Here is a 14,210-nt window from a genome sequence, read left to right on the forward strand (position 1 = left end):
ACCCGAGCAACAGTTATCTCCAACTCCGCCTTCTCTGCAAGCAGCTGATCTCTGGCTCTCTTCATCTCGAGAAATTCTTCCATACTGACAGAAGAACTTGGACCCTCAATCACGGGACACCAAGGATCACCTCCTGGAAATGGTAGAAGTGTGAGCTCTATCCTCTTCCGCAACCAATCCTCAAATAATGGAAAATACCGACAGTTAACTTTGCCAAATGGAACCTTTCCTTTCCTCTGAATGTTACGCCATGACCCAGACACCTGCATCAACTTGGCCTGATTGCCCTCAATCGAGAAGTAAAAGGACTCTTGAGTCTCACACTCAAGGGGAGGAACCTCCATAGCAAATCCCATCTGTCTCCTAAGAAGCGTTGGGTTGTAATTGATGCAACCCTGAACTCCTATGAGAGGCACATTGGGAAAATCCCCGCAGCTATATATAAAATTCCGTCCAGCCAAACCATTATGAGTCCATGCTATGTCATCAGCCCTCAACCCCATCAACCTGAAGGATCACTTGACCGAAGAATCAAGATGAGCAAAAGCACCTCTGGAAGGCAAATACCCCATAAACCACCTGAAGAGTAACTGAGCACAGCACCGGATCAAACCACCACGCCGCTTCTCATTCCTGTTATGAACCGAGTAATAAACATCTCCGATCAGAGTAGGAATAGGGTTCCTCTGTATGAACAATCTGATAGCATTATGGTCCACAAAATTCTTCTGATTAGGAAACAAAATGACACCATAAATGCTCACAGCAATCAAGGCACAAACCATCTTCCAATTACCCACTGCAGCATGTTCTTTGGTTTTAGCTTCCAAGAAACTCAAATGAAATCCAGGCAATTTTCCTTTCTCCTTCAACCCCTCCTTAGTCATTTCCGGACTCAAATAAAGAGCCCGGGAAATCCCAAGGACGTCAGGCTCTCTCCTAATAGCACAGAAAGGAATCTGATCACGAATCTGAACACCCAGGATGCTAGCATAATCCTCCATCAGAGGTCCCAACAAATAGTCCGGAAATACAAAGCATCTCAGCCCCGGGTCATAGAACTGGAGAAGAGTATGAGTGGCGCTTCTGTCACTGTCAGTGAGTCTGAAAACCATCTTCAGGATACTACCGTATGACTCCCTGAACATCCCCACATGGTCAGGTGTAATCAATGCTATCATATCTCTCAACTCATCAATCTCTGGGTTGAAGAAACTGTAGGCAACGTTGTCTTTCAAACCGGGCCTCATATCTGAGCAGAAAGTCTCTCAACCAGGATCTCGATCAAAAGTGTCCCTGCATATGGGTAAACATGTGTTAGATGCAGGTAAATGCAAAATGAAATGATGCTGATGAATGAATGTAATGCATTGCCATCCTCCAAGCCATCTGATCATCTGTTGCTCTGAACCACAGCTCGGACCACTGAACTGATCACAACCATCTGAGGGAATATGTAACCACAAATCCAACTCAAGGGTTCCGAAATAAACGGAAGACAGATACATCATCATCATCATCTGACAATCTCTGAGCAGATACCCATAACCATTTCTGAATCGGCCCGGGGAATCCTGAAATAAACGGATCCCCACTGATAAATAACTCGGACAGCACTCCGGCGTCTCGACAATAAACGGCCATAAATCCGACTGATAAATATGACTCTGATCCACGAAACAATTAGTCACCATCTGATCATACACCTGAACATGCATCTGAAAGAATCACCCTCCCCTCACAGGTAAATTCTAATCAGGTCACCCTAAGGCGGATAATAGTCTCGACAATCGGGCAAAGATACTCAATGGGTTTGCCCTTTCGGGTGTGCCATTGTAGCTCTCCTGAGATCGTCTAAACCAAAGATCCGGGAAATGATCGGTCACCAGAGTCAACAGCTCAAATGACGTAACTCAATCAAAGTGGAATATTCCACAATGGAAAGCACTATCAGATGAACCTCGTCCGGCTTGTGGCATGTCACGTTGCAACAATATGCTGATTTAGCAAATGAGGAACGTGAGACCACACTAATCCTAGGTGTATACTCGGGCCTGGGTTTTAGCCCCACTCAGAACACCCACCCCAAAACAAAGGAACCACCTGCACAGAGGACGGCAACATGATAGTATGATGCATGCAAATATTTATGCAAATATATACACTGTTAGAATAATAATAAATGCAATAAATCAAGCAAAACAAGCAACCTAAACTATCCTAGAACGCTAGGAAGGACTCGCTCAGGGAAGATGGATCAGCACAGGTCAACATCCGAGCAATCCCCAACAGAGTCGCCAGCTGTCGCATCCGCGAAAAACAACCGGCGGGCTGAAACAAAAAAAACAACACAGAGCCGCCACTGCGCGTTATTTATCCCAAGATAGGGAAAGGAAACGTTCAGAGAAACCTGGAAAGGAAATGGTCTCGTGACCAAAGAGAAAGGGTAAGGGAGTCGGTTACGCAAGGGGAAGGTATTAGCACCCCTCACGTCCGTCGTACTCGACGGGATCCACGTTCTAAAAAAAGAAAAGGTTGCTAAACACCACACACACACGCACCGAAGACAACACAGGTGGGGTTAAGGGGAAGAGAGCTCGATAGGACGTCGCATCCTATGCCTACGTATCTCGTCTGGAACGAGAATCATAGCTGCCGTAGTTCGGCTCACGCACGCCAAACAAGCAAACATAAACACAGGCAAACATGGAGCCTGAATGCCAATCACTGGACTTACATCAACATCCGGACCAAAACACACACAAGAGGGCAAACGTGGAGTCCGACCGCCAATCACTGGACTTACGTCGGCATCCGAACCAAACACGCACAAGAAGATAACAAGCAAACACACACAAAAGAAAAAAAAAAGTGCCCGGAGAGACCTCGCACAGTCTCCTGCCTACATACCTCGTCTGGAACAAGGATCAGGGCGATGTAGTTCCCCTGAAAGGGAAAGAAAGAACATGCAAACTAGTAGGGAGTCGGGAACTCGAGCCTACAAGTCATCAAGCAAGCCAGAAGAGACGCTGAGACGTCAGAAGAAACAGCACACACAGACTAACAGGGAGTTGGGAACTCGAGCCTGATAGCTGCCAAACAAAACACACGCAAAAAAGAAAAGGGTGCCCGGAGAGACCTCGCGCGGTCTCCTGCCTACATACCTCGTCTGGAACGAGGATCAGGGCGATGTAGTTCCCCCTCAAGGGAAAGAAAATCTAGCCAGAAACCAAGGGAAGACACACTACCAGGGAGCTGTACTCGAGCCTAGTGTTGTCATGCATCATTGCCCTACGTTCAGGTTTCTACCTACTTGCACAACTGCAAGCTAATCCTATCCAGGAAGAAAGCGAGCATACAAGCATACAGATCAAAACAAGCATTTCAAACAAATATTCACATAGCACACACTATAACCAATCAAGTGAGGCTCACACAAGGGGTTTGACTGCCGAAGCAAGTCATCTGTACATGGGTAGTATTCGCTCTTAACCTTGCCATTACGAGGCTAAGGTGAAGCAGATGAAAAGGGTGAAGTGAGGATGAGACCTCACAGCTCTTATCCCTGACCAGGGAGAGCTTCAGACAAAGGAGCGTGGGTCCAGAATGGAGGGACCCTTCTACGCTCAAAGACTCTGACTCGATTGTGCAACAGCACAAGATCTTGGGTTTGTGTCCCAATGCATCAACACACAGCCGTGTGAGCAGAGGGACGACTCACAGAATAGTGGGGGATAGATTGCATATCCCTTTGATCCACCAATTGCCTCATAGAGGTCTTTACCTGCTTGGCACAAATGTAAACAACCACAAACATCGCCTCTTAAGGAGGACTTCAGACAGTTGCCTGGCCAAGTAACAGGCCAGGTCTTCCAGACTACATGAAGAATAGAAGTCCTACCTCAAGTGGTTAAAAAACCAAGCAGCAGCAAGCAAGTTCTTAAAGAATTGTAAGCGACTAAATGTACCTGAAATCAATCAAGTATCATCAGTACTCAGACAAACAACAATAAACAGCAAATGTTAATCAATTAATCTGTACAAAGCAACACAAGTTAATGCACACAAGTGCAAGCTATAAGCTCAAGCTCAAGCTTCACAACCTACAAAACAAAGTCAAATTAGTTCAAAACATCCAACAATCTCAATTTAATTGACTTGAAGCATTCTCCTTGAGCATTATGCATTTCATCCTGAAAAGTCAAACCAAATGTGAGAAACTGGACCACTAGGCCAAGCCTAGGGTCCAAAAGGGAGAAAAAATTCTAAACAGCAAACAATTCTCAACCAAAACCAAATTAATGCAAATAGAAAGCAAATGCAATTGATCCCATACTCATATCATTCACCATATTCATTTCATGACCAAAACATCACAAACTAGGTCAAATGCAACATCCAATGTCCAAACAGAATGACTCCCATCAAAAGCATACCAAAACAATTCCAAAAATCCTCAAATAATTCACACCTAAACAGAACATATTCAAGGTATAGCATGTCAATTTTCAGCTCAATTGGACAAAAGGAACTAGGCCAATAAAAATCAAGAAATCCAGACAAGATTATTCAAGCCAATTCATAGCATCAACACAAGCATTCACTTCAAAAATTCATAACACAGTGACAACATATTAGAAATGAATGGGACCAAAACTATGATGTCCTATAATGTGTCTACAATCAGCACACCAAATTTCACCTTCATCCAAAACCATATGAGAATTTCACACAAGATATACAAACATGTGTCACACAAGCTTGCACAATGAACCAACAGAGAAGAAAAATATCAATCAAATTGAAAATGCCATAGAAAAATCCAGAAAAATTCACATAACATCTTAACATGTCAATAATCATCCATGCAAAATTTCAATCCATTTCAACAATCATAGGTCAGGCAAAAATATTCATGAAGTTGACCTAGCTAGGTGTGACACAAATTGTCACACCTTACTTCAAAAATTCATATCTAATCAACCAGGTATCCAAAATCCACAAACTCTACATGAAAATCACCATCAACATGTCCAGAATGAGCACAAAAAATTTCAATCATTTCTTTCAATGTATGAGCATTTCATGATGAAAATGGTGAAACATGCAAAAAATGCACACAAGTCAAAGTTCAATAGGCCAGGTCAACATTTTGTCATGCACAACTTATGAAACCATGCCTATAAAATTCTAGGGAAAAATTGGGAGCTATCAAAAAAATCCTCATAATTTTTGGACTAGTCAATATTTTTTTATGAATTTTCTAAGATTGGTTAATTTTATTGAATAATTATTTAAGATGCTAATGAATTAAAATGATTAATTAATCAGCTAATGGCAGTCTCGTAATTCTCACTTCCCAGCTTCAAAACGCAGCATATGACTAAAAGCGTTTGCAGCGTGCGGTTGGTCCAATTTCGCGCTAAACATGAATTTGAATGGGAAAGGCATTTACGCGGATCAAACATGGTATTTTCCCCAGAAAACATCAAGAACATCATCATCTTTTTCCAGAAACGCAAGAACATCAAGAACATCAAACTTCCACCAAAATTGACAAATGAATAACCATTGGAAAGGTCTGAGTAAGAGGATCACGAATACATAACTAGTTTCACCTAATTCCTAACACAACGCACGGATCGATCATTTTAGGTTTTGACATCCAAACTAAAATTCACAACAACTCATCCTACGTTTCATCATAATCAAAACTAAGCACATCATGATAATCTATGTCAAACACACTACAAAACGCATACAACAATTAACAAAATCATGAGATTCGATTTGGCACCTTAATTCGAAGGCAGTGATGAATCTCGTGTTCTTGGAGCGCAATTCCTTGAAACAGATGGAGTATGAGCTTTAGCAAGGAGAATGCAACAGCTAGATCAATCTAACACGACTCCAATTGCAAGAAAAATCAAATCACCATTGTTAACCAACACTTGAACAGTCACGAATTTGGAGGTTTTAGGTGATGAATCGATGAAACAGTCCAAGAAGAAGATCCAAGGAAGAGGCAGCAAAAAGAATTTTCGGATTTGATGAAGAATTGGAAGAGATTGATTCACTTTTGCTTGATGAGTGTTCTTGAGTTTTTGGAGAATTTGGAGGGAAAAGTGGTTGCAATTTCTTGTGAATTGTGATTGTCCTTGCAATTCAGTTACAATTAGGATTAAATACTTCAGCTTAATCACATTCTTAATCATCCATTACCCAAAAATGAAAGTGATTAGCTTAATGCAATTTTCTTAAGGCAAGGGCAAAATTGGTATTTCACATAGGGCCCTGTGACAGCTGTATGACAGCTCACACACTCTCCAAATACCAGTTGTGATGTGTTGGCACTTGTCTCATGGCAATTGGCTTTGTAATTTTGATTTTCACTATGCCACATCATGAAATGCATTTTTCAAGTGAAGTCCAAAAGTGACTTGGTCAAATATTGCACCTTGACATGTTATGACAATTCAAACCATCTCTAATTATCATTTGTGAGGTGTTGCAAAAATCCCCATTCCAAAATTCTCATTATTTCTCAAGTTGGACCATTTTGCCCTTGGATCTTTAACTGTACACTTGAAATTTGACTTTTTGCATTGACCATTTTTGAAGAATTTTGATTATTCACCATGAAAGTACATGTCAAATGGAGTTTGCACATAAAAAGATCACTCAATTTGGACACTCCATGTGGAAGATATGCCCCTCTGATTATGGGTCATTTTTGAAATTGAATGGACCATAACTTGTCAACCATACATGGGATTTTCAAGTTCTTGGACTTTTTGGAAAGATGAGACCAAGATCTACAACTTTCATGTTGAACAAATGTCCATTTGAAGCTTCCTTGGACATGTAATTTTGTAGTAAAAAACTTTCCATTTTTGGAAACTTCCATTATAAGTCACTTTCTATTTTTGGCAATTTTTGTCCTGACTTGATTTTCTCCATTCTTGAGCTTTGAAATGTCAAATAACACTTGTTCCAACATGAATGAAGTGTATCCAACTCTCTCCTACCTCTAAATCCATAAAATCAAGCACAGTTGACCACAGTTGACTTTTCAACTGATAGATGAATTTGGCAATGCACTGATCAATCTGAGCCCCAATTCTCTGATGAAATGGTTCAAGGGTGAAACCCTAGCCTCAATAAGCTCCATATAACCATGAAATGATCCCTACATACATCATAGACCCCATCTCCTGATCATGCCCTGATTGGCCCAATGCAACTGATTAGGGTTGACCAGTGGTCAAAACCCTAATCTCAAGGAATATGCTTCAACACTTGAATCCTCTGATGATAAACCATGATGATGATGTATCCTTTCAATCAAGATGAAGACCAATCTCCTTTGAGAATCACAAAACCCTAATTTGGACCTCCACATCCTCAGATGATTAATGACCAGTCCAATGAAACCCTAGCTTGTATCATGACCTCTCCATCTCCTGATCAAGACTTAAGAGGATGACTCGCACAACGTAACCACATGATATGCAATATGCAATGACTAATGACCTAAAAATGATATGCAACATGATATGCTAGTCCCAAGAGAGGAGGGCAAATTTTGAGGTGTTACAGAGTGTCCTAGATGGAATTTGCCAATCCTGCGTAACAGGATAAATGTCTATGGGCCCAATATTGAACTGGACAAGGGTGACACGGTCTATACCTTGTGTTCAATATAGACATAAGGGCAAAGGGGTAATTATACACATAATTATTATCACAGGAGGTTTTGTCAGATCACATGACATTTTCGTGACTTGGGTAGCAGTGATGTGTTGCTAGATACCGCTCACTGTTTATTATGTTAAATACGTGATTTAATGTAATTGCCAACGCCGCGAAAACCTATAGGGTCACACACAAAGGACGGATTGATGAGAGATAGAATAATTAAGGAACATCGTAAGGTACGATGTACTTAAGTAGAATACGAAATATGGTAAGGTACCAAGTACTTAAGTGATTTTGGCATATTATGAGATATGGGGCAAAATGCACTTAAGTGGGCTTTTTGGCTTGAAGCCCACACAAGTGGTTCTATAAATAGAACCCCTTGTGTAGAAGCATAGTAACTCACTGAGACAGACAACACAACTGAAGAGTTGGAATTTCGTATCTCTCTCTCACTCAAAGCCTTCATTCATAACAGCTAGCACTGCGATTGAAGGAATCCGTTCGTGTGGACTGAGTAGAGACGTTGTCATCGTTCAACGTCCGTGATCGCCCCGTGGATCTGTATCAAAGGTTTTGATCATTATCAGAGATCTGCACCAAATGTTTGAATCGCCACAAGAGGTAACGATTCTATCACTGATCATGCCCATTCGTAAGGATCACTAAATGGAGAAATTTTTAAATTCCGCTGCGCCTTGGATGGCAATTCTCCTACAGTGGTATCAGAGCCACTTACGAAACCATGAATCTGATAACTGTTTTTGTTCTGTAATAATATGATTAAAGACAAAATGAATCAAAGGTTAAATTGAGATCGATCAAGTTACATATATGTGATATATGTAATCCTTATGCAAAATGCATTATATATGATATAGTGTTCTCGTTTCGTTCATTCAAACCCTCGATGATTGTTTTCCTTTGAGAGATCAATGGTAGTTTGCTTCTTGATCCGACATTAGTATGGTGAAGCAATGACATGTTGATCAATCATACTGAATTAACAATCGAGGTGTGTTTGACGGTCTGAAATTGGTGCATCAGGGTTAGTGACGGCACAAGGGTTGTGTTGTCAGAGAGTTATGCGATTGGGGTTTGACTGCACAAGAGTTGTGCTTTCTAAACACTTTTTCGAACAGTGTTAACCGGTTAACGCATAGGGTTAACCGGTTAACGAGAAACTGAATACAGCCTTCTAAACATTTTTGGAACAGTGTTAACCGGTTAACGCATATGGTTAACCGGTTAACGGAATGCGAAATAAAATTTTTGAGATTTTCAAACAGTGTTAATCGGTTAACGCATTTGGTTAACCGGTTAACGCAAGGCGGAAAACAGTTTTCCAAGACATTTTCAAATAGTGTTAATCGGTTAACGCATATGGTTAACCGGTTAACGCAAGGCAGAAAAGAATTTTCTAAAAGTTTTCAAACAGTGTTAACCGGTTAACGCATATGGTTAACCGGTTAACGCAAGGAAAAACTCACCCGTTCGGCTAGAAAAGGTGCTTTGAAGTATCAAGGGTTGATACGAAAAAACGACGTCAATTTTAAATGAATTGTTCATTAAAAAATTTCGAGCAGGGGCGCTTCCCCTTCGACCCCGCAAGGGACGCTGCCCCCTTGACCCCTGTCCGCTGAACGGTCAGCGGAACCACCGTCTGCTGACCGGGCAGCGGAACACCCGTTCCCGCTGTCCGGGCAGCGGACCCCGGCTAACTCTGCGTAGTGTGATCGGTCGTCGAAATTTAATTTGATTTTAATTAATTAAAGGAATTAATAATAATAATAATAAAGTGTTTATTATTTTCTTGTGGTGATCGGTTATGGCCTTAGTTTTCCTTTATTCTGCTTTGGATTTTAAAATACGACCTGCGTGTCGTGCCTCTCTCTTAATCTCCCAAATGTAACTTCTTTTCTCATCTCACTCCCTCGTATGTAAAACAAGTTTCTTTCATGTAATGTAATGATATGGAGAATGCAAAGAAGTCAGTGCCAAAGGAGGACAACCTTGAAGATCTTGCTTGGAGAAGCTTAGATCGTTGTAGGTTAGCTTAGGTTCTCTCATTGGCTTGGGAGAACAATTGCGCTAGGGGCCATAACTGTTTCATTATATATGCATGTATCTTGATGCATGTGAATGTATGTTGATGCATGTGAGAGACGGTTTATATGATAAACAAGCCAGTGAGATCAGAAAAATTGCAATTCCCTCAAATTAAATATTAAGTTTATGCTTTCCAAGTTTTAACACTCATCAAGACTAGTATCGAATAATGTAGGTTTCGCCTACGCGAGGTGCATGTTCTATATTAGTAAGGTGCGATGGGATAATTGTAATATCCAACTGTTAAAACAATGGGTCAAACTTAACTAAACAAATTATAATAAGATTATATATATGTTTAGAAGCAAGAGTTGGGAATGATCCATATGATGGATTGGAATAAGGAGTTATTCACCCAACTGTAATTTTCGAGAGTTGTATGAGATACAATTGGAAGGAGTTCCTACCTAAATAACTTAGTTTTGTGTAATCCGCCTACGCGGACTTAGAACGAAGTGAAATATGGATCTCGACCCACTAGAAAATCTTCCAACGGGATTTTCCGAATCAAATGATGAGGGTCATTTGTTTTGAGTAAAATATTGGGAACATGTTTAATTAAAGGCCTAATTAAATATGTCAATGATACTTATATTTTCATTAATCCTTATGTAAATTACCATGACAGCAAACACCTCTAACAACATCTTACGATCAATCCTTGATAAGGAAAAATTGTCTGGGACAAATTTTCTGGATTGGCACCGAAACCTGAGGATTGTCCTCAAACATGATAAAAAGCTGTATGTCTTGGAGACACCTGTTCCTGAAGAGGAACCTCCTAGTTCTGCACCTAAGGCAGAAAGAGAGGCTTATAAGAAGCATGTCGATGATGCCAATGAAACTGCTTGTCTCATGCTGGCTACCATGAACTCAGAATTGCAAAAGCAACATGAGAACATGTCAGCGTTCGATATGATTGAACACCTGAAGTTGCTCTATCAAGAGCAAGCAAGGCATGAGAAGTTTGAAGTTTCAAAAGCCCTTTTTCAAAGCAAGTTAGCTGAGGGAGCCCCTGTAGGTCCCCATGTACTCAAGATGATTGGGTATGTGGAAAACCTTGAGAGATTGGGTTTTCCCCTCGAAAAGGAACTTGCAACTGATTTGATCTTGCAATCGTTGCCAGATAGTTTCAGTCAATTTGTCCTAAATTTCAATATGATTGATATGGACAAATCTCTTCCTGAACTGCTCGCCATGTTAAGAACTGCCGAGCAGAATCTGAAGTCAAAAGGGAAGTCCATTATGATGATCGGAAATGGAAAGAGACAGAACAAAAGGCCCACTAAGCAGAGTGATAAGGGGAAGGGCAAGGAAGTTGCCAATCCCAGACCCACTGCTGCTTTGAAGCCTAGTGGAGGCATAGCAAAAGAAGGCACCTGCTTCCATTGCGGTAAGACCGGACACTGGAAGAAGAATTTCCCAAAGTACCTGGAAGATAAGAAGAATGGAGTAGAGACTTCAACTTCGGGTATTTTTGTTATTAATTTATCTACTTCTGCATCATGGGTATTAGATACTGGATGCAGTTCTCACATTTGTACAAATGTGCAGGAACTAAAAGTAGTAGAGATTTGGCAAAAGGTAAAGTCGACCTACGAGTTGGCTGTGGAGCAAAGGTTGTTGCTTTAGCCGTAGGAACTTTTGTATTGACTTTACCTAGTGGTTTAATAATTCAGTTAGAGAACTGTTATTATGTACCTGCAATTAGCAGGAATATTATTTCCATTGCTTGTTTGAACAAGTTTGGTTTTCCATTTATAATAAAGAACAATTGTTGCTCAATTTATTTAAATGATATATTCTATGCTACTGCACAAATGAACAATGGACTATATGTCCTTGATCTTGAAATGCCTATTAATAACATTAATACAAAAGGGTGAAACCTAACTAGTTAAAACCAACTAGGTAAGAATATTAAAACTCTTCGATCAGATCGAAGTGATGAGTATTTAATCCTAGAGTTTGATGACCATCTGAAAGAGTGTGGGATCCTATCCCAACTTACTCCTCCTGGAACATCCCAATGGAAGGGTGTTCTGAGAGAAGAAATCGAACCCTGTTGGACATGGTCCGATCCATTATGAGTCACACCAATCTTCCAAACTCCTTTTGAGGACATACACCATTGACATCAGCTTACACACTTAACCGTGTTCCATCCAAAAGGTTGAAAAGACACCATATGAGATATGGAGTGGTAAGAGACCACATATGTCTTACATGAAGATTTTAGGTTGCGAAGTTTATGTGAAATGACAAATTTCAACTAAGCTTGAGCCCAAATCTGACAAATGCTTATTTGTGGGGTATCCTAAAGAAACAATAGGATATTATTTCTACAATCCTTCTGAGGGCAAAGTGTTTGTCGCTCGAACTTGAGTTTTTCTAGAAAGGGATTTTATTTCCAAAGGAATCAGTGGGAGGAAAGTAGAACTTGAAGAAATTCAAGAATCACAAAGTATCGATACACCTATGGAGGAATTAGAGCAGGAAACACAAGTAGTTGTGTAAGAGCAACCTGCTCAAATAGAACAAGACCAGCGTAGGTCAGGCAGGATACGTCACCTACCTGAGATATATGGATATCTGATCAAGGTGATGTATTACTCATGGATCAAGATGAGCCTGTGACCTACTCATGGAATCTTCGCCTTGATGAAACAGTTAAACTGTATGGATTCATCAAGAACGAAGATGAGCCTTGTGTCTACAAGAAGGTTAGTGGGAGCATGATCGTATTCCTGGTATTATATGTAGGTGACATATTACTCATTGGAATCGACATCCCTACCCTGCAACAAGTAAAGTCTTGGTTGGGGAAATGCTTTTCTATGAAGGACCTAGGTGAAGCAGCCTATATATTAGAAATCAGAATCTATAGAGATAGATCACAAAACTGCTTGGCCTAAGTTAGAGTACATACATAGACAAAGTGCTGAGACGCTTTAATATGAATGATTCCAATCTGGTTATGTGTTTTGCTTAAATGGTGGCACTGTGAGCTTGAAAAGTTCAACGCAAGATGCAGTTGCTGATTCTACAACTGAGGCCGAGTATATTGCTGCCTTAAGTGTAGCAAAGGAAGCTGTTTGGATCAATAAACTTGGCATAGTCCCTAGCATTGTGGATCCCATTGGTCTCTATTATGATAACAATGGTGTTATCGCACAAGCTAAGAAGCCTAGATCTCACCAACAATCCAAACACATACTTAGACGTTGTGTGAAAATATGTAAAGTACTTACACTTGACAATGTTGCTAACCCACTGACAAAGCCTCTTGCGCAGCAGAAGCATGATGGCCATACTAGATCAATGGGCATAGGGGGTATGCCTGATTGGCTCTAGTGCTAGTGGGAGATTGTTGGTGTAAGCCCTAGAGGCCAATACTTTTGGTACTTGTATCGAATTATTTAAAGGCATTTTCTTTATTATGGTTGATTAATAAAGTCCCTGGAATAGATAGTCCGTTTAATGTATTAAGTGTGACTTAATCATGAGAACACATTAAACATAAGGACACTATTCTTAAAGTATCCGTAGTCGAGCTTTAGTGTGAAGTGGGATAACATTAAAGCATTAAGACTATTATGTTTGTAGACTGATGATCACATCTCATGGATCATGGATAAAGAGTTATCAAGTCTTAAACATAGGTATGAATATTAGGAGTAATATTTATACCGGATTGACCCGCTATGAGAATACTATATAGAAAGTTATGCAAAGTGTCATAAGTTATTCTCATGGTGATAATAGTGTATACCACTCTTCAACCTGAAACCACTATGGATCCTAGATGTAGAGTCGAGTGCTTTGTTGCTGATCCAATGTTGTCCGTAACTGGATAACCATGAAGACAGTTGATGGGTACTCCACAAAGCATGCTGAGGGACATGAGTGTCCTAGATGGAATTTGCCAATCCTGCGTAACAGGATAAATGTCTATCGGCCCAATATTGAATTGGACAAGGGTGACACGGTCTATACCTTGTGTTCAATATAGACATAAGGGCAAAGGGGTAATTATACACATAATTATTATCATAGGAGGTTTTGTCATATCACATGACATTTTCGTGACTTGGGTAGCAGTGATGTGTTGCTAGATACCGCTCACTGTTTATTATGTTAAATACATGATTTAATATAATTGCCAACGCCGCAAAAACCTATAGGGTCACACACAAAGGACGGATTGATGAGAGATAGAATAATTAAGGAACATCGTAAGGTATGGTGTACTTAAGTAGAATACGAAATATGGTAAGGTACCAAGTACTTAAGTGATTTTGGCATATTATGAGATATGGGGCAAAATGCACTTAAGTGGGCTTTTTGGCTTGAAGCCCACACAAGTGGTTCTATAAATAGAACCCCTTGGGTAGAAGCGTAGT

Source organism: Lathyrus oleraceus, chromosome 3, assembly GCF_024323335.1.
Source record: "Lathyrus oleraceus cultivar Zhongwan6 chromosome 3, CAAS_Psat_ZW6_1.0, whole genome shotgun sequence".
Lineage (NCBI taxonomy): Eukaryota > Viridiplantae > Streptophyta > Magnoliopsida > Fabales > Fabaceae > Lathyrus > Lathyrus oleraceus.